General features: G+C 45.9%; 18 non-coding genes and 2 pseudogenes across 18 annotated transcripts; all 20 read right to left on the bottom strand.

Annotated features, from left to right (window-relative positions):
- Positions 1 to 318: 318 nt before the first annotated feature.
- LOC141182092 (U2 spliceosomal RNA) lies at positions 319 to 434 on the bottom strand (annotated as a pseudogene).
- Positions 435 to 1,550: 1,116 nt separating this feature from the next.
- On the bottom strand, positions 1,551 to 1,741 carry LOC141180812 (U2 spliceosomal RNA). Its single transcript, XR_012256448.1, has one exon. It is a non-coding gene; the product is annotated as a U2 spliceosomal RNA (small nuclear RNA).
- Positions 1,742 to 2,857: 1,116 nt separating this feature from the next.
- LOC141180811 (U2 spliceosomal RNA) lies at positions 2,858 to 3,048 on the bottom strand. The gene has a single exon (XR_012256447.1). It is a non-coding gene; the product is annotated as a U2 spliceosomal RNA (small nuclear RNA).
- A 1,118-nt stretch (positions 3,049 to 4,166) lies between these two features.
- Positions 4,167 to 4,349, bottom strand: LOC141181894 (U2 spliceosomal RNA). The gene has a single exon (XR_012257426.1). It is a non-coding gene; the product is annotated as a U2 spliceosomal RNA (small nuclear RNA).
- A 524-nt stretch (positions 4,350 to 4,873) lies between these two features.
- On the bottom strand, positions 4,874 to 4,989 carry LOC141182091 (U2 spliceosomal RNA; annotated as a pseudogene).
- A 1,115-nt stretch (positions 4,990 to 6,104) lies between these two features.
- On the bottom strand, positions 6,105 to 6,295 carry LOC141180809 (U2 spliceosomal RNA). The gene has a single exon (XR_012256445.1). It is a non-coding gene; the product is annotated as a U2 spliceosomal RNA (small nuclear RNA).
- A 1,116-nt stretch (positions 6,296 to 7,411) lies between these two features.
- On the bottom strand, positions 7,412 to 7,602 carry LOC141180808 (U2 spliceosomal RNA). Its single transcript, XR_012256444.1, has one exon. It is a non-coding gene; the product is annotated as a U2 spliceosomal RNA (small nuclear RNA).
- A 1,119-nt stretch (positions 7,603 to 8,721) lies between these two features.
- Positions 8,722 to 8,912, bottom strand: LOC141180807 (U2 spliceosomal RNA). The gene has a single exon (XR_012256443.1). It is a non-coding gene; the product is annotated as a U2 spliceosomal RNA (small nuclear RNA).
- Positions 8,913 to 10,028: 1,116 nt separating this feature from the next.
- Positions 10,029 to 10,219, bottom strand: LOC141180806 (U2 spliceosomal RNA). The gene has a single exon (XR_012256442.1). It is a non-coding gene; the product is annotated as a U2 spliceosomal RNA (small nuclear RNA).
- Positions 10,220 to 11,335: 1,116 nt separating this feature from the next.
- Positions 11,336 to 11,526, bottom strand: LOC141180805 (U2 spliceosomal RNA). The gene has a single exon (XR_012256441.1). It is a non-coding gene; the product is annotated as a U2 spliceosomal RNA (small nuclear RNA).
- Positions 11,527 to 12,642: 1,116 nt separating this feature from the next.
- Positions 12,643 to 12,833, bottom strand: LOC141180804 (U2 spliceosomal RNA). The gene has a single exon (XR_012256440.1). It is a non-coding gene; the product is annotated as a U2 spliceosomal RNA (small nuclear RNA).
- A 1,118-nt stretch (positions 12,834 to 13,951) lies between these two features.
- LOC141180803 (U2 spliceosomal RNA) lies at positions 13,952 to 14,142 on the bottom strand. Its single transcript, XR_012256439.1, has one exon. It is a non-coding gene; the product is annotated as a U2 spliceosomal RNA (small nuclear RNA).
- A 1,118-nt stretch (positions 14,143 to 15,260) lies between these two features.
- LOC141180801 (U2 spliceosomal RNA) lies at positions 15,261 to 15,451 on the bottom strand. Its single transcript, XR_012256438.1, has one exon. It is a non-coding gene; the product is annotated as a U2 spliceosomal RNA (small nuclear RNA).
- Positions 15,452 to 16,571: 1,120 nt separating this feature from the next.
- Positions 16,572 to 16,762, bottom strand: LOC141181513 (U2 spliceosomal RNA). Its single transcript, XR_012257082.1, has one exon. It is a non-coding gene; the product is annotated as a U2 spliceosomal RNA (small nuclear RNA).
- A 1,117-nt stretch (positions 16,763 to 17,879) lies between these two features.
- LOC141180800 (U2 spliceosomal RNA) lies at positions 17,880 to 18,070 on the bottom strand. The gene has a single exon (XR_012256437.1). It is a non-coding gene; the product is annotated as a U2 spliceosomal RNA (small nuclear RNA).
- A 1,119-nt stretch (positions 18,071 to 19,189) lies between these two features.
- On the bottom strand, positions 19,190 to 19,380 carry LOC141180799 (U2 spliceosomal RNA). Its single transcript, XR_012256436.1, has one exon. It is a non-coding gene; the product is annotated as a U2 spliceosomal RNA (small nuclear RNA).
- A 1,116-nt stretch (positions 19,381 to 20,496) lies between these two features.
- On the bottom strand, positions 20,497 to 20,687 carry LOC141180797 (U2 spliceosomal RNA). The gene has a single exon (XR_012256434.1). It is a non-coding gene; the product is annotated as a U2 spliceosomal RNA (small nuclear RNA).
- Positions 20,688 to 21,805: 1,118 nt separating this feature from the next.
- On the bottom strand, positions 21,806 to 21,996 carry LOC141180796 (U2 spliceosomal RNA). Its single transcript, XR_012256433.1, has one exon. It is a non-coding gene; the product is annotated as a U2 spliceosomal RNA (small nuclear RNA).
- A 1,116-nt stretch (positions 21,997 to 23,112) lies between these two features.
- Positions 23,113 to 23,303, bottom strand: LOC141180795 (U2 spliceosomal RNA). Its single transcript, XR_012256432.1, has one exon. It is a non-coding gene; the product is annotated as a U2 spliceosomal RNA (small nuclear RNA).
- Positions 23,304 to 24,421: 1,118 nt separating this feature from the next.
- Positions 24,422 to 24,612, bottom strand: LOC141180794 (U2 spliceosomal RNA). The gene has a single exon (XR_012256431.1). It is a non-coding gene; the product is annotated as a U2 spliceosomal RNA (small nuclear RNA).
- Between the last annotated feature and the right edge of the window lie 412 nt (positions 24,613 to 25,024).

Raw genomic sequence — 25,024 nt, 5'->3', positions numbered from 1 at the left:
CCTAGTGGAGCTGGAGCCTGTGTTGGTTTCTCAGCCCAAACCTGACCGGACCTCCGACCGGGTTTATAAAAATTCCCCTTCCTAGCCCGGAGGCCAGGAATAGGGGGGGTTGCTCAGAAAGTATGATTGGCAAAGGTGCGGCGTGCTACGAAGCCAAGTCTTTCTGGGGTTCCCAGCCCCAGTAAGCTTGGACTCCCACCAGGGCGCCTACTCCTGGGGCACATTGCTCCAAAGCCCTCACACTTACCCAGCCTAGTGACTTCGATCCTGGAGGGCCATGTTTTCCATCAGATAACTCTATGAGCCACCTGGCGTACTAACAAGTGCACCAAACCAGTGTGTAATATGCATCAATTTACTAGGGCAGCCCAAGGACAAAACTGCCTTTTCAAAAGATACTACACTTGATCTTAGCCAAAAGGCCGAGAAGCGATAACCAGAATTGGTTTCCGACTACGGTGCCACCCAAGGATTCTGAAAAGTCCATTTGTGGAGATGGCCACCTGGACTCCCGTTAAGAAGACATGCTGTCAACCTCTAGATCCCTCACATGCCTGCACTTTTCGGCTTGCTGCTGCTGCAATCCACGCGTTTTAGATCTGCATAACTCCACCTCTTTTAGCACAGTACCCTCAACCCCCGGCTGTTCCCACCCGCCTCAACACCGTTGGAAGGGAGGAGAACCAATTAAGGCGGGGGGGGGGGTGGAACGAGCAGCTGTCTACCCTTAGCAGGAGGGTTGCTGATTAATTACCTCTCCTGCTGCTGCTGCTGCTGGCTGTCCAGCAGCAGACTGAAGGTGGCTGCTGCTGTGCGCAGGTATATAAAGGCTCAGAGCCTATTATGACACGCGCAGCCAGCGTTCCATTGCCACATTCCGTCTACTGCAGGCGGGATACCTGGATGGCTGAATGTCACTGAGAAGCTCACAGAGACCGCCATAAGCAACAGTTTAAAAGAATGCCACAGACTAATCAACCAAACTTTTTGGGTTGGTTTCTCTTTTATAGTCTGCAGGCATTAAATGAAAGAAGTCAGTGTTCCAGCAGAGGGAGACAACGTTTCAGAAAAGGCATTGTAGCAAACCAAAAAAGAAATTTTAAGCGCAGCAGAGTAACCAGCTCACATACCTGTTAGCTCAGGTGAGTTTAAAAGGCTGCTGTTGATAACAAGGGCATTTGCTAAATAGATGGTGTGTGTGCAACAATATACTGAAAGGTCAATTATATTGTGCAGCTTATCTCACCACCTGTAGTTATTTAGGTGAAAGCTCCAAAATGCTTGCCTAATATGTCTGTTTATCCAAAAGGAAGTATAGAGGGAGAGCTAGATAGATAGCATTGCATTACATTACATGGCAATGCAATGCACAGTTGCTGAAGTTGAACCAAAATGAGCTTGTCATCTGGCTTCTGCAACTTTTAACATGAAAAATCCAATGAGGAGAAGAAAAGCAAAGCCAAAGAGTCCATCCCAAAATCCGACAAACAAGCCAAATGAACAAAAAGCATTGAATTCAATTCTTTCTGATTTTAGAAACTGCATTAAAGAAGGGGTGCACCGGTCCTGGAGATACTGCAATACCAGGTCAATGCGTGGAGTGGACAGAGCAAGCTCTTTTTCCATCTCCCTGTTCTAAAAATCCATTTAATATATGGTCCCCAGATAGGGGACGTATCAGATATTAAACTGATAAGAACAGATACTACACTTGATCTTAGCCAAAAGGCCGAGAAGCGATAACCAGAATTGGTTTCCGACTACGGTGCCACCCAAGGATTCTGAAAAGTCCATTTGTGGAGATGGCCACCTGGACTCCCGTTAAGAAGACATGCTGTCAACCTCTAGATCCCTCACATGCCTGCACTTTTCGGCTTGCTGCTGCTGCAATCCACGCGTTTTAGATCTGCATAACTCCACCTCTTTTAGCACAGTACCCTCAACCCCCGGCTGTTCCCACCCGCCTCAACACCGTTGGAAGGGAGGAGAACCAATTAAGGCGGGGGGGGGGGGGGAACGAGCAGCTGTCTACCCTTAGCAGGAGGGTTGCTGATTAATTACCTCTCCTGCTGCTGCTGCTGCTGGCTGTCCAGCAGCAGACTGAAGGTGGCTGCTGCTGTGCGCAGGTATATAAAGGCTCAGAGCCTATTATGACACGCGCAGCCAGCGTTCCATTGCCACATTCCGTCTACTGCAGGCGGGATACCTGGATGGCTGAATGTCACTGAGAAGCTCACAGAGACCGCCATAAGCAACAGTTTAAAAGAATGCCACAGACTAATCAACCAAACTTTCTGGGTTGGTTTCTCTTTTATAGTCTGCAGGCATTAAATGAAAGAAGTCAGTGTTCCAGCAGAGGGAGACAACGTTTCAGAAAAGGCATTGTAGCAAACCAAAAAAGAAATTTTAAGCGCAGCAGAGTAACCAGCTCACATACCTGTTAGCTCAGGTGAGTTTAAAAGGCTGCTGTTGATAACAAGGGCATTTGCTAAATAGATGGTGTGTGTGCAACAATATACTGAAAGGTCAATTATATTGTGCAGCTTATCTCACCACCTGTAGTTATTTAGGTGAAAGCTCCAAAATGCTTGCCTAATATGTCTGTTTATCCAAAAGGAAGTATAGAGGGAGAGCTAGATAGATAGCATTGCATTACATTACATGGCAATGCAATGCACAGTTGCTGAAGTTGAACCAAAATGAGCTTGTCATCTGGCTTCTGCAACTTTTAACATGAAAAATCCAATGAGGAGAAGAAAAGCAAAGCCAAAGAGTCCATCCCAAAATCCGACAAACAAGCCAAATGAACAAAAAGCATTGAATTCAATTCTTTCTGATTTTAGAAACTGCATTAAAGAAGGGGTGCACCGGTCCTGGAGATACTGCAATACCAGGTCAATGCGTGGAGTGGACAGAGCAAGCTCTTTTTCCATCTCCCTGTTCTAAAAATCCATTTAATATATGGTCCCCAGATAGGGGACGTATCAGATATTAAACTGATAAGAACAGATACTACACTTGATCTTAGCCAAAAGGCCGAGAAGCGATAACCAGAATTGGTTTCCGACTACGGTGCCACCCAAGGATTCTGAAAAGTCCATTTGTGGAGATGGCCACCTGGACTCCCGTTAAGAAGACATGCTGTCAACCTCTAGATCCCTCACATGCCTGCACTTTTCGGCTTGCTGCTGCTGCAATCCACGCGTTTTAGATCTGCATAACTCCACCTCTTTTAGCACAGTACCCTCAACCCCCGGCTGTTCCCACCCGCCTCAACACCGTTGGAAGGGAGGAGAACCAATTAAGGCGGGGGGGGGGGGGGGGAACGAGCAGCTGTCTACCCTTAGCAGGAGGGTTGCTGATTAATTACCTCTCCTGCTGCTGCTGCTGCTGGCTGTCCAGCAGCAGACTGAAGGTGGCTGCTGCTGTGCGCAGGTATATAAAGGCTCAGAGCCTATTATGACACGCGCAGCCAGCGTTCCATTGCCACATTCCGTCTACTGCAGGCGGGATACCTGGATGGCTGAATGTCACTGAGAAGCTCACAGAGACCGCCATAAGCAACAGTTTAAAAGAATGCCACAGACTAATCAACCAAACTTTCTGGGTTGGTTTCTCTTTTATAGTCTGCAGGCATTAAATGAAAGAAGTCAGTGTTCCAGCAGAGGGAGACAACGTTTCAGAAAAGGCATTGTAGCAAACCAAAAAAGAAATTTTAAGCGCAGCAGAGTAACCAGCTCACATACCTGTTAGCTCAGGTGAGTTTAAAAGGCTGCTGTTGATAACAAGGGCATTTGCTAAATAGATGGTGTGTGTGCAACAATATACTGAAAGGTCAATTATATTGTGCAGCTTATCTCACCACCTGTAGTTATTTAGGTGAAAGCTCCAAAATGCTTGCCTAATATGTCTGTTTATCCAAAAGGAAGTATAGAGGGAGAGCTAGATAGATAGCATTGCATTACATTACATGGCAATGCAATGCACAGTTGCTGAAGTTGAACCAAAATGAGCTTGTCATCTGGCTTCTGCAACTTTTAACATGAAAAATCCAATGAGGAGAAGAAAAGCAAAGCCAAAGAGTCCATCCCAAAATCCGACAAACAAGCCAAATGAACAAAAAGCATTGAATTCAATTCTTTCTGATTTTATAAACTGCATTAAAGAAGGGGTGCACCGGTCCTGGAGATACTGCAATACCAGGTCAATGCGTGGAGTGGACAGAGCAAGCTCTTTTTCCATCTCCCTGTTCTAAAAATCCATTTAATATATGGTCCCCAGATAGGGGACGTATCAGATATTAAACTGATAAGAACAGATTTTTTTGATTGAAGCTGCATCCAAGGCACTGAAAAATGTGACCGAAGTCACACCAAAACAGCGCACGAGGCGAGGATTCATGTGGACCCTTCCCGGAGGAGAGGGTCCCCAATAAACCATCCCCATCCCTCTGAGCCAGAAGGCCACAGCGAGGGTCAGGGATCTCCGATGCTCTCCCTAGCCGAAGCCGGAGAAGAGCCATTTTCGTGCTCCCAGCTTCCATCTAGGCTGCCACCCTAGTGGAGCTGGAGCCTGTGTTGGTTTCTCAGCCCAAAGCTGACCGGACCTCCGACTGGGTTTATAAAAATTCCCCTTCCTAGCCCGGAGGCCAGGAATAGGGGGGGTTGCTCAGAAAGTATGATTGGCAAAGGTGCGGCATGCTACGAAGCCAAGTCTTTCTGGGGTTCCCAGCCCCAGTAAGCTTGGACTCCCACCAGGGCGCCTACTCCTGGGGCACATTGCTCCAAAGCCCTCACACTTACCCAGCCTAGTGACTTCGATCCTGGAGGGCCATGTTTTCCATCAGATAACTCTATGAGCCACCTGGCGTACTAACAAGTGCACCAAACCAGTGTGTAATATGCATCAATTTACTAGGGCAGCCCAAGGACAAAACTGCCTTTTCAAAAGATACTACACTTGATCTTAGCCAAAAGGCCGAGAAGCGATAACCAGAATTGGTTTCCGACTACGGTGCCACCCAAGGATTCTGAAAAGTCCATTTGTGGAGATGGCCACCTGGACTCCCGTTAAGAAGACATGCTGTCAACCTCTAGATCCCTCACATGCCTGCACTTTTCGGCTTGCTGCTGCTGCAATCCACGCGTTTTAGATCTGCATAACTCCACCTCTTTTAGCACAGTACCCTCAACCCCCGGCTGTTCCCACCCGCCTCAACACCGTTGGAAGGGAGGAGAACCAATTAAGGTGGGGGGGGGGTGGAACGAGCAGCTGTCTACCCTTAGCAGGAGGGTTGCTGATTAATTACCTCTCCTGCTGCTGCTGCTGCTGGCTGTCCAGCAGCAGACTGAAGGTGGCTGCTGCTGTGCGCAGGTATATAAAGGCTCAGAGCCTATTATGACACGCGCAGCCAGCGTTCCATTGCCACATTCCGTCTACTGCAGGCGGGATAACTGGATGGCTGAATGTCACTGAGAAGCTCACAGAGACCGCCATAAGCAACAGTTTAAAAGAATGCCACAGACTAATCAACCAAACTTTTTGGGTTGGTTTCTCTTTTATAGTCTGCAGGCATTAAATGAAAGAAGTCAGTGTTCCAGCAGAGGGAGACAACGTTTCAGAAAAGGCATTGTAGCAAACCAAAAAAGAAATTTTAAGCGCAGCAGAGTAACCAGCTCACATACCTGTTAGCTCAGGTGAGTTTAAAAGGCTGCTGTTGATAACAAGGGCATTTGCTAAATAGATGGTGTGTGTGCAACAATATACTGAAAGGTCAATTATATTGTGCAGCTTATCTCACCACCTGTAGTTATTTAGGTGAAAGCTCCAAAATGCTTGCCTAATATGTCTGTTTATCCAAAAGGAAGTATAGAGGGAGAGCTAGATAGATAGCATTGCATTACATTACATGGCAATGCAATGCACAGTTGCTGAAGTTGAACCAAAATGAGCTTGTCATCTGGCTTCTGCAACTTTTAACATGAAAAATCCAATGAGGAGAAGAAAAGCAAAGCCAAAGAGTCCATCCCAAAATCCGACAAACAAGCCAAATGAACAAAAAGCATTGAATTCAATTCTTTCTGATTTTAGAAACTGCATTAAAGAAGGGGTGCACCGGTCCTGGAGATACTGCAATACCAGGTCAATGCGTGGAGTGGACAGAGCAAGCTCTTTTTCCATCTCCCTGTTCTAAAAATCCATTTAATATATGGTCCCCAGATAGGGGACGTATCAGATATTAAACTGATAAGAACAGATACTACACTTGATCTTAGCCAAAAGGCCGAGAAGCGATAACCAGAATTGGTTTCCGACTACGGTGCCACCCAAGGATTCTGAAAAGTCTATTTGTGGAGATGGCCACCTGGACTCCCGTTAAGAAGACATGCTGTCAACCTCTAGATCCCTCACATGCCTGCACTTTTCGGCTTGCTGCTGCTGCAATCCACGCGTTTTAGATCTGCATAACTCCACCTCTTTTAGCACAGTACCCTCAACCCCCGGCTGTTCCCACCCGCCTCAACACCGTTGGAAGGGAGGAGAACCAATTAAGGCGGGGGGGGGGGTGGAACGAGCAGCTGTCTACCCTTAGCAGGAGGGTTGCTGATTAATTACCTCTCCTGCTGCTGCTGCTGCTGGCTGTCCAGCAGCAGACTGAAGGTGGCTGCTGCTGTGCGCAGGTATGTAAAGGCTCAGAGCCTATTATGACACGCGCAGCCAGCGTTCCATTGCCACATTCCGTCTACTGCAGGCGGGATACCTGGATGGCTGAATGTCACTGAGAAGCTCACAGAGACCGCCATAAGCAACAGTTTAAAAGAATGCCACAGACTAATCAACCAAACTTTCTGGGTTGGTTTCTCTTTTATAGTCTGCAGGCATTAAATGAAAGAAGTCAGTGTTCCAGCAGAGGGAGACAACGTTTCAGAAAAGGCATTGTAGCAAACCAAAAAAGAAATTTTAAGCGCAGCAGAGTAACCAGCTCACATACCTGTTAGCTCAGGTGAGTTTAAAAGGCTGCTGTTGATAACAAGGGCATTTGCTAAATAGATGGTGTGTGTGCAACAATATACTGAAAGGTCAATTATATTGTGCAGCTTATCTCACCACCTGTAGTTATTTAGGTGAAAGCTCCAAAATGCTTGCCTAATATGTCTGTTTATCCAAAAGGAAGTATAGAGGGAGAGCTAGATAGATAGCATTGCATTACATTACATGGCAATGCAATGCACAGTTGCTGAAGTTGAACCAAAATGAGCTTGTCATCTGGCTTCTGCAACTTTTAACATGAAAAATCCAATGAGGAGAAGAAAAGCAAAGCCAAAGAGTCCATCCCAAAATCCGACAAACAAGCCAAATGAACAAAAAGCATTGAATTCAATTCTTTCTGATTTTAGAAACTGCATTAAAGAAGGGGTGCACCGGTCCTGGAGATACTGCAATACCAGGTCAATGCGTGGAGTGGACAGAGCAAGCTCTTTTTCCATCTCCCTGTTCTAAAAATCCATTTAATATATGGTCCCCAGATAGGGGACGTATCAGATATTAAACTGATAAGAACAGATACTACACTTGATCTTAGCCAAAAGGCCGAGAAGCGATAACCAGAATTGGTTTCCGACTACGGTGCCACCCAAGGATTCTGAAAAGTCCATTTGTGGAGATGGCCACCTGGACTCCCGTTAAGAAGACATGCTGTCAACCTCTAGATCCCTCACATGCCTGCACTTTTCGGCTTGCTGCTGCTGCAATCCACGCGTTTTAGATCTGCATAACTCCACCTCTTTTAGCACAGTACCCTCAACCCCCGGCTGTTCCCACCCGCCTCAACACCGTTGGAAGGGAGGAGAACCAATTAAGGCGGGGGGGGGTGGAACGAGCAGCTGTCTACCCTTAGCAGGAGGGTTGCTGATTAATTACCTCTCCTGCTGCTGCTGCTGCTGGCTGTCCAGCAGCAGACTGAAGGTGGCTGCTGCTGTGCGCAGGTATATAAAGGCTCAGAGCCTATTATGACACGCGCAGCCAGCGTTCCATTGCCACATTCCGTCTACTGCAGGCGGGATACCTGGATGGCTGAATGTCACTGAGAAGCTCACAGAGACCGCCATAAGCAACAGTTTAAAAGAATGCCACAGACTAATCAACCAAACTTTTTGGGTTGGTTTCTCTTTTATAGTCTGCAGGCATTAAATGAAAGAAGTCAGTGTTCCAGCAGAGGGAGACAACGTTTCAGAAAAGGCATTGTAGCAAACCAAAAAAGAAATTTTAAGCGCAGCAGAGTAACCAGCTCGCATACCTGTTAGCTCAGGTGAGTTTAAAAGGCTGCTGTTGATAACAAGGGCATTTGCTAAATAGATGGTGTGTGTGCAACAATATACTGAAAGGTCAATTATATTGTGCAGCTTATCTCACCACCTGTAGTTATTTAGGTGAAAGCTCCAAAATGCTTGCCTAATATGTCTGTTTATCCAAAAGGAAGTATAGAGGGAGAGCTAGATAGATAGCATTGCATTACATTACATTACATGGCAATGCAATGCACAGTTGCTGAAGTTGAACCAAAATGAGCTTGTCATCTGGCTTCTGCAACTTTTAACATGAAAAATCCAATGAGGAGAAGAAAAGCAAAGCCAAAGAGTCCATCCCAAAATCCGACAAACAAGCCAAATGAACAAAAAGCATTGAATTCAATTCTTTCTGATTTTAGAAACTGCATTAAAGAAGGGGTGCACCGGTCCTGGAGATACTGCAATACCAGGTCAATGCGTGGAGTGGACAGAGCAAGCTCTTTTTCCATCTCCCTGTTCTAAAAATCCATTTAATATATGGTCCCCAGATAGGGGACGTATCAGATATTAAACTGATAAGAACAGATACTACACTTGATCTTAGCCAAAAGGCCGAGAAGCGATAACCAGAATTGGTTTCCGACTACGGTGCCACCCAAGGATTCTGAAAAGTCCATTTGTGGAGATGGCCACCTGGACTCCCATTAAGAAGACATGCTGTCAACCTCTAGATCCCTCACATGCCTGCACTTTTCGGCTTGCTGCTGCTGCAATCCACGCGTTTTAGATCTGCATAACTCCACCTCTTTTAGCACAGTACCCTCAACCCCCGGCTGTTCCCACCCGCCTCAACACCGTTGGAAGGGAGGAGAACCAATTAAGGCGGGGGGGGGGGTGGAACGAGCAGCTGTCTACCCTTAGCAGGAGGGTTGCTGATTAATTACCTCTCCTGCTGCTGCTGCTGCTGGCTGTCCAGCAGCAGACTGAAGGTGGCTGCTGCTGTGCGCAGGTATATAAAGGCTCAGAGCCTATTATGACACGCGCAGCCAGCGTTCCATTGCCACATTCCGTCTACTGCAGGCGGGATACCTGGATGGCTGAATGTCACTGAGAAGCTCACAGAGACCGCCATAAGCAACAGTTTAAACGAATGCCACAGACTAATCAACCAAACTTTTTGGGTTGGTTTCTCTTTTATAGTCTGCAGGCATTAAATGAAAGAAGTCAGTGTTCCAGCAGAGGGAGACAACGTTTCAGAAAAGGCATTGTAGCAAACCAAAAAAGAAATTTTAAGCGCAGCAGAGTAACCAGCTCACATACCTGTTAGCTCAGGTGAGTTTAAAAGGCTGCTGTTGATAACAAGGGCATTTGCTAAATAGATGGTGTGTGTGCAACAATATACTGAAAGGTCAATTATATTGTGCAGCTTATCTCACCACCTGTAGTTATTTAGGTGAAAGCTCCAAAATGCTTGCCTAATATGTCTGTTTATCCAAAAGGAAGTATAGAGGGAGAGCTAGATAGATAGCATTGCATTACATTACATGGCAATGCAATGCACAGTTGCTGAAGTTGAACCAAAATGAGCTTGTCATCTGGCTTCTGCAACTTTTAACATGAAAAATCCAATGAGGAGAAGAAAAGCAAAGCCAAAGAGTCCATCCCAAAATCCGACAAACAAGCCAAATGAACAAAAAGCATTGAATTCAATTCTTTCTGATTTTAGAAACTGCATTAAAGAAGGGGTGCACCGGTCCTGGAGATACTGCAATACCAGGTCAATGCGTGGAGTGGACAGAGCAAGCTCTTTTTCCATCTCCCTGTTCTAAAAATCCATTTAATATATGGTCCCCAGATAGGGGACGTATCAGATATTAAACTGATAAGAACAGATACTACACTTGATCTTAGCCAAAAGGCCGAGAAGCGATAACCAGAATTGGTTTCCGACTACGGTGCCACCCAAGGATTCTGAAAAGTCCATTTGTGGAGATGGCCACCTGGACTCCCGTTAAGAAGACATGCTGTCAACCTCTAGATCCCTCACATGCCTGCACTTTTCGGCTTGCTGCTGCTGCAATCCACGCGTTTTAGATCTGCATAACTCCACCTCTTTTAGCACAGTACCCTCAACCCCCGGCTGTTCCCACCCGCCTCAACACCGTTGGAAGGGAGGAGAACCAATTAAGGCGGGGGGGGGGGGGGAACGAGCAGCTGTCTACCCTTAGCAGGAGGGTTGCTGATTAATTACCTCTCCTGCTGCTGCTGCTGCTGGCTGTCCAGCAGCAGACTGAAGGTGGCTGCTGCTGTGCGCAGGTATACAAAGGCTCAGAGCCTATTATGACACGCGCAGCCAGCGTTCCATTGCCACATTCCGTCTACTGCAGGCGGGATACCTGGATGGCTGAATGTCACTGAGAAGCTCACAGAGACCGCCATAAGCAACAGTTTAAACGAATGCCACAGACTAATCAACCAAACTTTTTGGGTTGGTTTCTCTTTTATAGTCTGCAGGCATTAAATGAAAGAAGTCAGTGTTCCAGCAGAGGGAGACAACGTTTCAGAAAAGGCATTGTAGCAAACCAAAAAAGAAATTTTAAGCGCAGCAGAGTAACCAGCTCACATACCTGTTAGCTCAGGTGAGTTTAAAAGGCTGCTGTTGATAACAAGGGCATTTGCTAAATAGATGGTGTGTGTGCAACAATATACTGAAAGGTCAATTATATTGTGCAGCTTATCTCACCACCTGTAGTTATTTAGGTGAAAGCTCCAAAATGCTTGCCTAATATGTCTGTTTATCCAAAAGGAAGTATAGAGGGAGAGCTAGATAGATAGCATTGCATTACATTACATGGCAATGCAATGCACAGTTGCTGAAGTTGAACCAAAATGAGCTTGTCATCTGGCTTCTGCAACTTTTAACATGAAAAATCCAATGAGGAGAAGAAAAGCAAAGCCAAAGAGTCCATCCCAAAATCCGACAAACAAGCCAAATGAACAAAAAGCATTGAATTCAATTCTTTCTGATTTTAGAAACTGCATTAAAGAAGGGGTGCACCGGTCCTGGAGATACTGCAATACCAGGTCAATGCGTGGAGTGGACAGAGCAAGCTCTTTTTCCATCTCCCTGTTCTAAAAATCCATTTAATATATGGTCCCCAGATAGGGGACGTATCAGATATTAAACTGATAAGAACAGATACTACACTTGATCTTAGCCAAAAGGCCGAGAAGCGATAACCAGAATTGGTTTCCGACTACGGTGCCACCCAAGGATTCTGAAAAGTCCATTTGTGGAGATGGCCACCTGGACTCCCGTTAAGAAGACATGCTGTCAACCTCTAGATCCCTCACATGCCTGCACTTTTCGGCTTGCTGCTGCTGCAATCCACGCGTTTTAGATCTGCATAACTCCACCTCTTTTAGCACAGTACCCTCAACCCCCGGCTGTTCCCACCCGCCTCAACACCGTTGGAAGGGAGGAGAACCAATTAAGGCGGGGGGGGGGGGGGGGCGAGCAGCTGTCTACCCTTAGCAGGAGGGTTGCTGATTAATTACCTCTCCTGCTGCTGCTGCTGCTGGCTGTCCAGCAGCAGACTGAAGGTGGCTGCTGCTGTGCGCAGGTATACAAAGGCTCAGAGCCTATTATGACACGCGCAGCCAGCGTTCCATTGCCACATTCAGTCTACTGCAGGCGGTATACCTGGATGGCTGAATGTCACTGAGAAGCTCACAGAGACCGCCATAAGCAACAGTTTAAAAGAATGCCACAGACTAATCAACCAAACTTTTTGGGTTGGTTTCTCTTTTATAGTCTGCAGGCATTAAATGAAAGAAGTCAGTGTTCCAGCAGAGGGAGACAACGTTTCAGAAAAGGCATTGTAGCAAACCAAAAAAGAAATTTTAAGCGCAGCAGAGTAACCAGCTCACATACCTGTTAGCTCAGGTGAGTTTAAAAGGCTGCTGTTGATAACAAGGGCATTTGCTAAATAGATGGTGTGTGTGCAACAATATACTGAAAGGTCAATTATATTGTGCAGCTTATCTCACCACCTGTAGTTATTTAGGTGAAAGCTCCAAAATGCTTGCCTAATATGTCTGTTTATCCAAAAGGAAGTATAGAGGGAGAGCTAGATAGATAGCATTGCATTACATTACATGGCAATGCAATGCACAGTTGCTGAAGTTGAACCAAAATGAGCTTGTCATCTGGCTTCTGCAACTTTTAACATGAAAAATCCAATGATGAGAAGAAAAGCAAAGCCAAAGAGTCCATCCCAAAATCCGACAAACAAGCCAAATGAACAAAAAGCATTGAATTCAATTCTTTCTGATTTTAGAAACTGCATTAAAGAAGGGGTGCACCGGTCCTGGAGATACTGCAATACCAGGTCAATGCGTGGAGTGGACAGAGCAAGCTCTTTTTCCATCTCCCTGTTCTAAAAATCCATTTAATATATGGTCCCCAGATAGGGGACGTATCAGATATTAAACTGATAAGAACAGATACTACACTTGATCTTAGCCAAAAGGCCGAGAAGCGATAACCAGAATTGGTTTCCGACTACGGTGCCACCCAAGGATTCTGAAAAGTCCATTTGTGGAGATGGCCACCTGGACTCCCGTTAAGAAGACATGCTGTCAACCTCTAGATCCCTCACATGCCTGCACTTTTCGGCTTGCTGCTGCTGCAATCCACGCGTTTTAGATCTGCATAACTCCACCTCTTTTAGCACAGTACCCTCAACCCCCGGCTGTTCCCACCCGCCTCAACACCGTTGGAAGGGAGGAGAACCAATTAAGGCGGGGGGGGGTGGGTGGAACGAGCAGCTGTCTACCCTTAGCAGGAGGGTTGCTGATTAATTACCTCTCCTGCTGCTGCTGCTGCTGGCTGTCCAGCAGCAGACTGAAGGTGGCTGCTGCTGTGCGCAGGTATATAAAGGCTCAGAGCCTATTATGACACGCGCAGCCAGCGTTCCATTGCCACATTCCGTCTACTGCAGGCGGGATACCTGGATGGCTGAATGTCACTGAGAAGCTCACAGAGACCGCCATAAGCAACAGTTTAAAAGAATGCCACAGACTAATCAACCAAACTTTTTGGGTTGGTTTCTCTTTTATAGTCTGCAGGCATTAAATGAAAGAAGTCAGTGTTCCAGCAGAGGGAGACAACGTTTCAGAAAAGGCATTGTAGCAAACCAAAAAAGAAATTTTAAGCGCAGCAGAGTAACCAGCTCACATACCTGTTAGCTCAGGTGAGTTTAAAAGGCTGCTGTTGATAACAAGGGCATTTGCTAAATAGATGGTGTGTGTGCAACAATATACTGAAAGGTCAATTATATTGTGCAGCTTATCTCACCACCTGTAGTTATTTAGGTGAAAGCTCCAAAATGCTTGCCTAATATGTCTGTTTATCCAAAAGGAAGTATAGAGGGAGAGCTAGATAGATAGCATTGCATTACATTACATGGCAATGCAATGCACAGTTGCTGAAGTTGAACCAAAATGAGCTTGTCATCTGGCTTCTGCAACTTTTAACATGAAAAATCCAATGATGAGAAGAAAAGCAAAGCCAAAGAGTCCATCCCAAAATCCGACAAACAAGCCAAATGAACAAAAAGCATTGAATTCAATTCTTTCTGATTTTAGAAACTGCATTAAAGAAGGGGTGCACCGGTCCTGGAGATACTGCAATACCAGGTCAATGCGTGGAGTGGACAGAGCAAGCTCTTTTTCCATCTCCCTGTTCTAAAAATCCATTTAATATATGGTCCCCAGATAGGGGACGTATCAGATATTAAACTGATAAGAACAGATACTACACTTGATCTTAGCCAAAAGGCCGAGAAGCGATAACCAGAATTGGTTTCCGACTACGGTGCCACCCAAGGATTCTGAAAAGTCCATTTGTGGAGATGGCCACCTGGACTCCCGTTAAGAAGACATGCTGTCAACCTCTAGATCCCTCACATGCCTGCACTTTTCGGCTTGCTGCTGCTGCAATCCACACGTTTTAGATCTGCATAACTCCACCTCTTTTAGCACAGTACCCTCAACCCCCGGCTGTTCCCACCCGCCTCAAAACCGTTGGAAGGGAGGAGAACCAATTAAGGCGGGGGGGGGTGGGTGGAACGAGCAGCTGTCTACCCTTAGCAGGAGGGTTGCTGATTAATTACCTCTCCTGCTGCTGCTGCTGCTGGCTGTCCAGCAGCAGACTGAAGGTGGCTGCTGCTGTGCGCAGGTATATAAAGGCTCAGAGCCTATTATGACACGCGCAGCCAGCGTTCCATTGCCACATTCCGTCTACTGCAGGCGGGATACCTGGATGGCTGAATGTCACTGAGAAGCTCACAGAGACCGCCATAAGCAACAGTTTAAAAGAATGCCACAGACTAATCAACCAAACTTTTTGGGTTGGTTTCTCTTTTATAGTCTGCAGGCATTAAATGAAAGAAGTCAGTGTTCCAGCAGAGGGAGACAACGTTTCAGAAAAGGCATTGTAGCAAACCAAAAAAGAAATTTTAAGCGCAGCAGAGTAACCAGCTCACATACCTGTTAGCTCAGGTGAGTTTAAAAGGCTGCTGTTGATAACAAGGGCATTTGCTAAATAGATGGTGTGTGTGCAACAATATACTGAAAGGTCAATTATATTGTGCAGCTTATCTCACCACCTGTAGTTATTTAGGTGAAAGCTCCAAAATGCTTGCCTAATATGTCTGTTTATCCAAAAGGAAGTATAGAGGGAGAGCTAGATAGATAGCATTGCATTACATTACATGGCAATGCAATGCACAGTTGCTGAAGTTGAACCAAAATGAGCTTGTCATCTGGCTTCTGCAACTTTTAACATGAAAAATCCAATGAGGAGAAGAAAAGCAAAGCCAAAGAGTCCATCCCAAAATCCGACAAACAAGCCAAATGAACAAAAAGCATTGAATTCAATTCTTTCTGATTTTAGAAACTGCATTAAAGAAGGGGTGCACCGGTCCTGGAGATACTGCAATACCAGGTCAATGCGTGGAGTGGACAGAGCAAGCTCTTTTTCCATCTCCCTGTTCTAAAAATCCATTTAATATATGGTCCCCAGATAGGGGACGTATCAGATATTAAACTGATAAGAACAGATACTACACTTGATCTTAGCCAAAAGGCCGAGAAGCGATAACCAGAATTGGTTTCCGACTACGGTGCCACCCAAGGATTCTGAAAAGTCCATTTGTGGAGATGGCCACCTGGACTCCCGTTAAGAAGACATGCTGTCAACCTCTAGATCCCTCACATGCCTGCACTTTTCGGCTTGCTGCTGCTGCAATCCACGCGTTTTAGATCTGCATAACTCCACCTCTTTTAGCACAGTACCCTCAACCCCCGGCTGTTCCCACCCGCCTCAACACCGTTGGAAGGGAGGAGAGCCAATTAAGGCGGGGGGGGGGGGGGGTGGAACGAGCAGCTGTCTACCCTTAGCAGGAGGGTTGCTGATTAATTACCTCTCCTGCTGCTGCTGCTGCTGGCTGTCCAGCAGCAGACTGAAGGTGGCTGCTGCTGTGGGCAGGTATATAAAGGCTCAGAGCCTGTTATGACACGCGCAGCCAGCGTTCCATTGCCACATTCCGTCTACTGCAGGCGGGATACCTGGATAGCTGAATGTCACTGAGAAGCTCACAGAGACCGCCATAAGCAACAGTTTAAAAGAATGCCACAGACTAATCAACCAAACTTTTTGGGTTGGTTTCTCTTTTATAGTCTGCAGGCATTAAATGAAAGAAGTCAGTGTTCCAGCAGAGGGAGACAACGTTTCAGAAAAGGAATTGTAGCAAACCAAAAAAGAAATTTTAAGCGCAGCAGAGTAACCAGCTCACATACCTGTTAGCTCAGGTGAGTTTAAAAGGCTGCTGTTGATAACAAGGGCATTTGCTAAATAGATGGTGTGTGTGCAACAATATACTGAAAGGTCAATTATATTGTGCAGCTTATCTCACCACCTGTAGTTATTTAGGTGAAAGCTCCAAAATGCTTGCCTAATATGTCTGTTTATCCAAAAGGAAGTATAGAGGGAGAGCTAGATAGATAGCATTGCATTACATTACATGGCAATGCAATGCACAGTTGCTGAAGTTGAACCAAAATGAGCTTGTCATCTGGCTTCTGCAACTTTTAACATGAAAAATCCAATGAGGAGAAGAAAAGCAAAGCCAAAGAGTCCATCCCAAAATCCGACAAACAAGCCAAATGAACAAAAAGCATTGAATTCAATTCTTTCTGATTTTAGAAACTGCATTAAAGAAGCGGTGCACCGGTCCTGGAGATACTGCAATACCAGGTCAATGCGTGGAGTGGACAGAGCAAGCTCTTTTTCCATCTCCCTGTTCTAAAAATCCATTTAATATATGGTCCCCAGATAGGGGACGTATCAGATATTAAACTGATAAGAACAGATACTACACTTGATCTTAGCCAAAAGGCCGAGAAGCGATAACCAGAATTGGTTTCCGACTATGGTGCCACCCAAGGATTCTGAAAAGTCCATTTGTGGAGATGGCCACCTGGACTCCCGTTAAGAAGACATGCTGTCAACCTCTAGATCCCTCACATGCCTGCACTTTTCAGCTTGCTGCTGCTGCAATCCACGCGTTTTAGATCTGCATAACTCCACCTCTTTTAGCACAGTACCCTCAACCCCCGGCTGTTCCCACCCGCCTCAACACCGTTGGAAGGGAGGAGAACCAATTAAGGCGGGGGGGGGGGGTGGAACGAGCAGCTGTCTACCCTTAGCAGGAGGGTTGCTGATTAATTACCTCTCCTGCTGCTGCTGCTGCTGGCTGTCCAGCAGCAGACTGAAGGTGGCTGCTGCTGTGCGCAGGTATATAAAGGCTCAGAGCCTATTATGACACGCGCAGCCAGCGTTCCATTGCCACATTCCGTCTACTGCAGGCGGGATACCTGGATGGCTGAATGTCACTGAGAAGCTCACAGAGACCGCCATAAGCAACAGTTTAAAAGAATGCCACAGACTAATCAACCAAACTTTTTGGGTTGGTTTCTCTTTTATAGTCTGCAGGCATTAAATGAAAGAAGTCAGTGTTCCAGCAGAGGGAGACAACGTTTCAGAAAAGGCATTGTAGCAAACCAAAAAAGAAATTTTAAGCGCAGCAGAGTAACCAGCTCACATACCTGTTAGCTCAGGTGAGTTTAAAAGGCTGCTGTTAATAACAAGGGCATTTGCTAAATAGATGGTGTGTGTGCAACAATATACTGAAAGGTCAATTATATTGTGCAGCTTATCTCACCACCTGTAGTTATTTAGGTGAAAGCTCCAAAATGCTTGCCTAATATGTCTGTTTATCCAAAAGGAAGTATAGAGGGAGAGCTAGATAGATAGCATTGCATTACATTACATGGCAATGCAATGCACAGTTGCTGAAGTTGAACCAAAATGAGCTTGTCATCTGGCTTCTGCAACTTTTAACATGAAAAATCCAATGAGGAGAAGAAAAGCAAAGCCAAAGAGTCCATCCCAAAATCCGACAAACAAGCCAAATGAACAAAAAGCATTGAATTCAATTCTTTCTGATTTTAGAAACTGCATTAAAGAAGGGGTGCACCGGTCCTGGAGATACTGCAATACCAGGTCAATGCGTGGAGTGGACAGAGCAAGCTCTTTTTCCATCTCCCTGTTCTAAAAATCCATTTAATATATGGTCCCCAGATAGGGGACGTATCAGATATTAAACTGATAAGAACAGATACTACACTTGATCTTAGCCAAAAGGCCGAGAAGCGATAACCAGAATTGGTTTCCGACTACGGTGCCACCCAAGGATTCTGAAAAGTCCATTTGTGGAGATGGCCACCTGGACTCCCGTTAAGAAGACATGCTGTCAACCTCTAGATCCCTCACATGCCTGCACTTTTCGGCTTGCTGCTGCTGCAATCCACGCGTTTTAGATCTGCATAACTCCACCTCTTTTAGCACAGTACCCTCAACCCCCGGCTGTTCCCACCCGCCTCAACACCGTTGGAAGGGAGGAGAACCAATTAAGGCGGGGGGGGGGGGGGTGGAACGAGCAGCTGTCTACCCTTAGCAGGAGGGTTGCTGATTAATTACCTCTCCTGCTGCTGCTGCTGCTGGCTGTCCAGCAGCAGACTGAAGGTGGCTGCTGCTGTGCGCAGGTATATAAAGGCTCAGAGCCTATTATGACACGCGCAGCCAGCGTTCCATTGCCACATTCCGTCTACTGCAGGCGGGATACCTGGATGGCTGAATGTCACTGAGAAGCTCACAGAGACCGCCATAAGCAACAGTTTAAAAGAATGCCACAGACTAATCAACCAAACTTTTTGGGTTGGTTTCTCTTTTATAGTCTGCAGGCATTAAATGAAAGAAGTCAGTGTTCCAGCAGAGGGAGACAACGTTTCAGAAAAGGCATTGTAGCAAACCAAAAAAGAAATTTTAAGCGCAGCAGAGTAACCAGCTCACATACCTGTTAGCTCAGGTGAGTTTAAAAGGCTGCTGTTGATAACAAGGGCATTTGCTAAATAGATGGTGTGTGTGCAACAATATACTGAAAGGTCAATTATATTGTGCAGCTTATCTCACCACCTGTAGTTATTTAGGTGAAAGCTCCAAAATGCTTGCCTAATATGTCTGTTTATCCAAAAGGAAGTATAGAGGGAGAGCTAGATAGATAGCATTGCATTACATTACATGGCAATGCAATGCACAGTTGCTGAAGTTGAACCAAAATGAGCTTGTCATCTGGCTTCTGCAACTTTTAACATGAAAAATCCAATGAGGAGAAGAAAAGCAAAGCCAAAGAGTCCATCCCAAAATCCGACAAACAAGCCAAATGAACAAAAAGCATTGAATTCAATTCTTTCTGATTTTAGAAACTGCATTAAAGAAGGGGTGCACCGGTCCTGGAGATACTGCAATACCAGGTCAATGCGTGGAGTGGACAGAGCAAGCTCTTTTTCCATCTCCCTGTTCTAAAAATCCATTTAATATATGGTCCCCAGATAGGGGACGTATCAGATATTAAACTGATAAGAACAGATACTACACTTGATCTTAGCCAAAAGGCCGAGAAGCGATAACCAGAATTGGTTTCCGACTACGGTGCCACCCAAGGATTCTGAAAAGTCCATTTGTGGAGATGGCCACCTGGACTCCCGTTAAGAAGACATGCTGTCAACCTCTAGATCCCTCACATGCCTGCACTTTTCGGCTTGCTGCTGCTGCAATCCACGCGTTTTAGATCTGCATAACTCCACCTCTTTTAGCACAGTACCCTCAACCCCCGGCTGTTCCCACCCGCCTCAACACCGTTGGAAGGGAGGAGAACCAATTAAGGCGGGGGGGGGGGTGGAACGAGCAGCTGTCTACCCTTAGCAGGAGGGTTGCTGATTAATTACCTCTCCTGCTGCTGCTGCTGCTGGATGTCCAGCAGCAGACTGAAGGTGGCTGCTGCTGTGCGCAGGTATATAAAGGCTCAGAGCCTATTATGACACGCGCAGCCAGCGTTCCATTGCCACATTCCGTCTACTGCAGGCGGGATACCTGGATGGCTGAATGTCACTGAGAAGCTCACAGAGACCGCCATAAGCAACAGTTTAAAAGAATGCCACAGACTAATCAACCAAACTTTTTGGGTTGGTTTCTCTTTTATAGTCTGCAGGCATTAAATGAAAGAAGTCAGTGTTCCAGCAGAGGGAGACAACGTTTCAGAAAAGGCATTGTAGCAAACCAAAAAAGAAATTTTAAGCGCAGCAGAGTAACCAGCTCACATACCTGTTAGCTCAGGTGAGTTTAAAAGGCTGCTGTTGATAACAAGGGCATTTGCTAAATAGATGGTGTGTGTGCAACAATATACTGAAAGGTCAATTATATTGTGCAGCTTATCTCACCACCTGTAGTTATTTAGGTGAAAGCTCCAAAATGCTTGCCTAATATGTCTGTTTATCCAAAAGGAAGTATAGAGGGAGAGCTAGATAGATAGCATTGCATTACATTACATGGCAATGCAATGCACAGTTGCTGAAGTTGAACCAAAATGAGCTTGTCATCTGGCTTCTGCAACTTTTAACATGAAAAATCCAATGAGGAGAAGAAAAGCAAAGCCAAAGAGTCCATCCCAAAATCCGACAAACAAGCCAAATGAACAAAAAGCATTGAATTCAATTCTTTCTGATTTTAGAAACTGCATTAAAGAAGGGGTGCACCGGTCCTGGAGATACTGCAATACCAGGTCAATGCGTGGAGTGGACAGAGCAAGCTCTTTTTCCATCTCCCTGTTCTAAAAATCCATTTAATATATGGTCCCCAGATAGGGGACGTATCAGATATTAAACTGATAAGAACAGATACTACACTTGATCTTAGCCAAAAGGCCGAGAAGCGATAACCAGAATTGGTTTCCGACTACGGTGCCACCCAAGGATTCTGAAAAGTCCATTTGTGGAGATGGCCACCTGGACTCCCGTTAAGAAGACATGCTGTCAACCTCTAGATCCCTCACATGCCTGCACTTTTCGGCTTGCTGCTGCTGCAATCCACGCGTTTTAGATCTGCATAACTCCACCTCTTTTAGCACAGTACCCTCAACCCCCGGCTGTTCCCACCCGCCTCAACACCGTTGGAAGGGAGGAGAACCAATTAAGGCGGGGGGGGGGGGGTGGAACGAGCAGCTGTCTACCCTTAGCAGGAGGGTTGCTGATTAATTACCTCTCCTGCTGCTGCTGCTGCTGGCTGTCCAGCAGCAGACTGAAGGTGGCTGCTGCTGTGCGCAGGTATATAAAGGCTCAGAGCCTATTATGACACGCGCAGCCAGCGTTCCATTGCCACATTCCGTCTACTGCAGGCGGGATACCTGGATGGCTGAATGTCACTGAGAAGCTCACAGAGACCGCCATAAGCAACAGTTTAAAAGAATGCCACAGACTAATCAACCAAACTTTTTGGGTTGGTTTCTCTTTTATAGTCTGCAGGCATTAAATGAAAGAAGTCAGTGTTCCAGCAGAGGGAGACAACGTTTCAGAAAAGGCATTGTAGCAAACCAAAAAAGAAATTTTAAGCGCAGCAGAGTAACCAGCTCACATACCTGTTAGCTCAGGTGAGTTTAAAAGGCTGCTGTTGATAACAAGGGCATTTGCTAAATAGATGGTGTGTGTGCAACAATATACTGAAAGGTCAATTATATTGTGCAGCTTATCTCACCACCTGTAGTTATTTAGGTGAAAGCTCCAAAATGCTTGCCTAATATGTCTGTTTATCCAAAAGGAAGTATAGAGGGAGAGCTAGATAGATAGCATTGCATTACATTACATGGCAATGCAATGCACAGTTGCTGAAGTTGAACCAAAATGAGCTTGTCATCTGGCTTCTGCAACTTTTAACATGAAAAATCCAATGAGGAGAAGAAAAGCAAAGCCAAAGAGTCCATCCCAAAATCCGACAAACAAGCCAAATGAACAAAAAGCATTGAATTCAATTCTTTCTGATTTTAGAAACTGCATTAAAGAAGGGGTGCACCGGTCCTGGAGATACTGCAATACCAGGTCAATGCGTGGAGTGGACAGAGCAAGCTCTTTTTCCATCTCCCTGTTCTAAAAATCCATTTAATATATGGTCCCCAGATAGGGGACGTATCAGATATTAAACTGATAAGAACAGATACTACACTTGATCTTAGCCAAAAGGCCGAGAAGCGATAACCAGAATTGGTTTCCGACTACGGTGCCACCCAAGGATTCTGAAAAGTCCATTTGTGGAGATGGCCACCTGGACTCCCGTTAAGAAGACATGCTGTCAACCTCTAGATCCCTCACATGCCTGCACTTTTCGGCTTGCTGCTGCTGCAATCCACGCGTTTTAGATCTGCATAACTCCACCTCTTTTAGCACAGTACCCTCAACCCCCGGCTGTTCCCACCCGCCTCAACACCGTTGGAAGGGAGGAGAACCAATTAAGGCGGGGGGGGGGGTGGAACGAGCAGCTGTCTACCCTTAGCAGGAGGGTTGCTGATTAATTACCTCTCCTGCTGCTGCTGCTGCTGGATGTCCAGCAGCAGACTGAAGGTGGCTGCTGCTGTGCGCAGGTATATAAAGGCTCAGAGCCTATTATGACACGCGCAGCCAGCGTTCCATTGCCACATTCCGTCTACTGCAGGCGGGATACCTGGATGGCTGAATGTCACTGAGAAGCTCACAGAGACCGCCATAAGCAACAGTTTAAAAGAATGCCACAGACTAATCAACCAAACTTTTTGGGTTGGTTTCTCTTTTATAGTCTGCAGGCATTAAATGAAAGAAGTCAGTGTTCCAGCAGAGGGAGACAACGTTTCAGAAAAGGCATTGTAGCAAACCAAAAAAGAAATTTTAAGCGCAGCAGAGTAACCAGCTCACATACCTGTTAGCTCAGGTGAGTTTAAAAGGCTGCTGTTGATAACAAGGGCATTTGCTAAATAGATGGTGTGTGTGCAACAATATACTGAAAGGTCAATTATATTGTGCAGCTTATCTCACCACCTGTAGTTATTTAGGTGAAAGCTCCAAAATGCTTGCCTAATATGTCTGTTTATCCAAAAGGAAGTATAGAGGGAGAGCTAGATAGATAGCATTGCATTACATTACATGGCAATGCAATGCACAGTTGCTGAAGTTGAACCAAAATGAGCTTGTCATCTGGCTTCTGCAACTTTTAACATGAAAAATCCAATGAGGAGAAGAAAAGCAAAGCCAAAGAGTCCATCCCAAAATCCGACAAACAAGCCAAATGAACAAAAAGCATTGAATTCAATTCTTTCTGATTTTAGAAACTGCATTAAAGAAGGGGTGCACCGGTCCTGGAGATACTGCAATACCAGGTCAATGCGTGGAGTGGACAGAGCAAGCTCTTTTTCCATCTCCCTGTTCTAAAAATCCATTTAATATATGGTCCCCAGATAGGGGACGTATCAGATATTAAACTGATAAGAACAGATACTACACTTGATCTTAGCCAAAAGGCCGAGAAGCGATAACCAGAATTGGTTTCCGACTACGGTGCCACCCAAGGATTCTGAAAAGTCCATTTGTGGAGATGGCCACCTGGACTCCCGTTAAGAAGACATGCTGTCAACCTCTAGATCCCTCACATGCCTGCACTTTTCGGCTTGCTGCTGCTGCAATCCACGCGTTTTAGATCTGCATAACTCCACCTCTTTTAGCACAGTACCCTCAACCCCCGGCTGTTCCCACCCGCCTCAACACCGTTGGAAGGGAGGAGAACCAATTAAGGCGGGGGGGGGGGGGTGGAACGAGCAGCTGTCTACCCTTAGCAGGAGGGTTGCTGATTAATTACCTCTCCTGCTGCTGCTGCTGCTGGCTGTCCAGCAGCAGACTGAAGGTGGCTGCTGCTGTGCGCAGGTATATAAAGGCTCAGAGCCTATTATGACACGCGCAGCCAGCGTTCCATTGCCACATTCCGTCTACTGCAGGCGGGATACCTGGATGGCTGAATGTCACTGAGAAGCTCACAGAGACCGCCATAAGCAACAGTTTAAAAGAATGCCACAGACTAATCAACCAAACTTTTTGGGTTGGTTTCTCTTTTATAGTCTGCAGGCATTAAATGAAAGAAGTCAGTGTTCCAGCAGAGGGAGACAACGTTTCAGAAAAGGCATTGTAGCAAACCAAAAAAGAAATTTTAAGCGCAGCAGAGTAACCAGCTCACATACCTGTTAGCTCAGGTGAGTTTAAAAGGCTGCTGTTGATAACAAGGGCATTTGCTAAATAGATGGTGTGTGTGCAACAATATACTGAAAGGTCAATTATATTGTGCAGCTTATCTCACCACCTGTAGTTATTTAGGTGAAAGCTCCAAAATGCTTGCCTAATATGTCTGTTTATCCAAAAGGAAGTATAGCGGGAGAGCTAGATAGATAGCATTGCATTACATTACATGGCAATGCAATGCACAGTTGCTGAAGTTGAACCAAAATGAGCTTGTCATCTGGCTTCTGCAACTTTTAACATGAAAAATCCAATGAGGAGAAGAAAAGCAAAGCCAAAGAGTCCATCCCAAAATCCGACAAACAAGCCAAATGAACAAAAAGCATTGAATTCAATTCTTTCTGATTTTAGAAACTGCATTAAAGAAGGGGTGCACCGGTCCTGGAGATACTGCAATACCAGGTCAATGCGTGGAGTGGACAGAGCAAGCTCTTTTTCCATCTCCCTGTTCTAAAAATCCATTTAATATATGGTCCCCAGATAGGGGACGTATCAGATATTAAACTGATAAGAACAGATACTACACTTGATCTTAGCCAAAAGGCCGAGAAGCGATAACCAGAATTGGTTTCCGACTACGGTGCCACCCAAGGATTCTGAAAAGTCCATTTGTGGAGATGGCCACCTGGACTCCCGTTAAGAAGACATGCTGTCAACCTCTAGATCCCTCACATGCCTGCACTTTTCGGCTTGCTGCTGCTGCAATCCACGCGTTTTAGATCTGCATAACTCCACCTCTTTTAGCACAGTACCCTCAACCCCCGGCTGTTCCCACCCGCCTCAACACCGTTGGAAGGGAGGAGAACCAATTAAGGCGGGGGGGGGGGGGGTGGAACGAGCAGCTGTCTACCCTTAGCAGGAGGGTTGCTGATTAATTACCTCTCCTGCTGCTGCTGCTGCTGGCTGTCCAGCAGCAGACTGAAGGTGGCTGCTGCTGTGCGCAGGTATATAAAGGCTCAGAGCCTATT

The sequence above is a fragment of the Phyllobates terribilis genome, unplaced genomic scaffold (assembly GCF_046119375.1).
Source record: "Phyllobates terribilis strain yellow unplaced genomic scaffold, ASM4611937v1 Scaffold_34__1_contigs__length_13252353, whole genome shotgun sequence".
NCBI classification, from domain to species: Eukaryota; Metazoa; Chordata; class Amphibia; order Anura; family Dendrobatidae; genus Phyllobates; species Phyllobates terribilis.
This window is presented reverse-complemented; position numbering and strand designations above follow the sequence as displayed.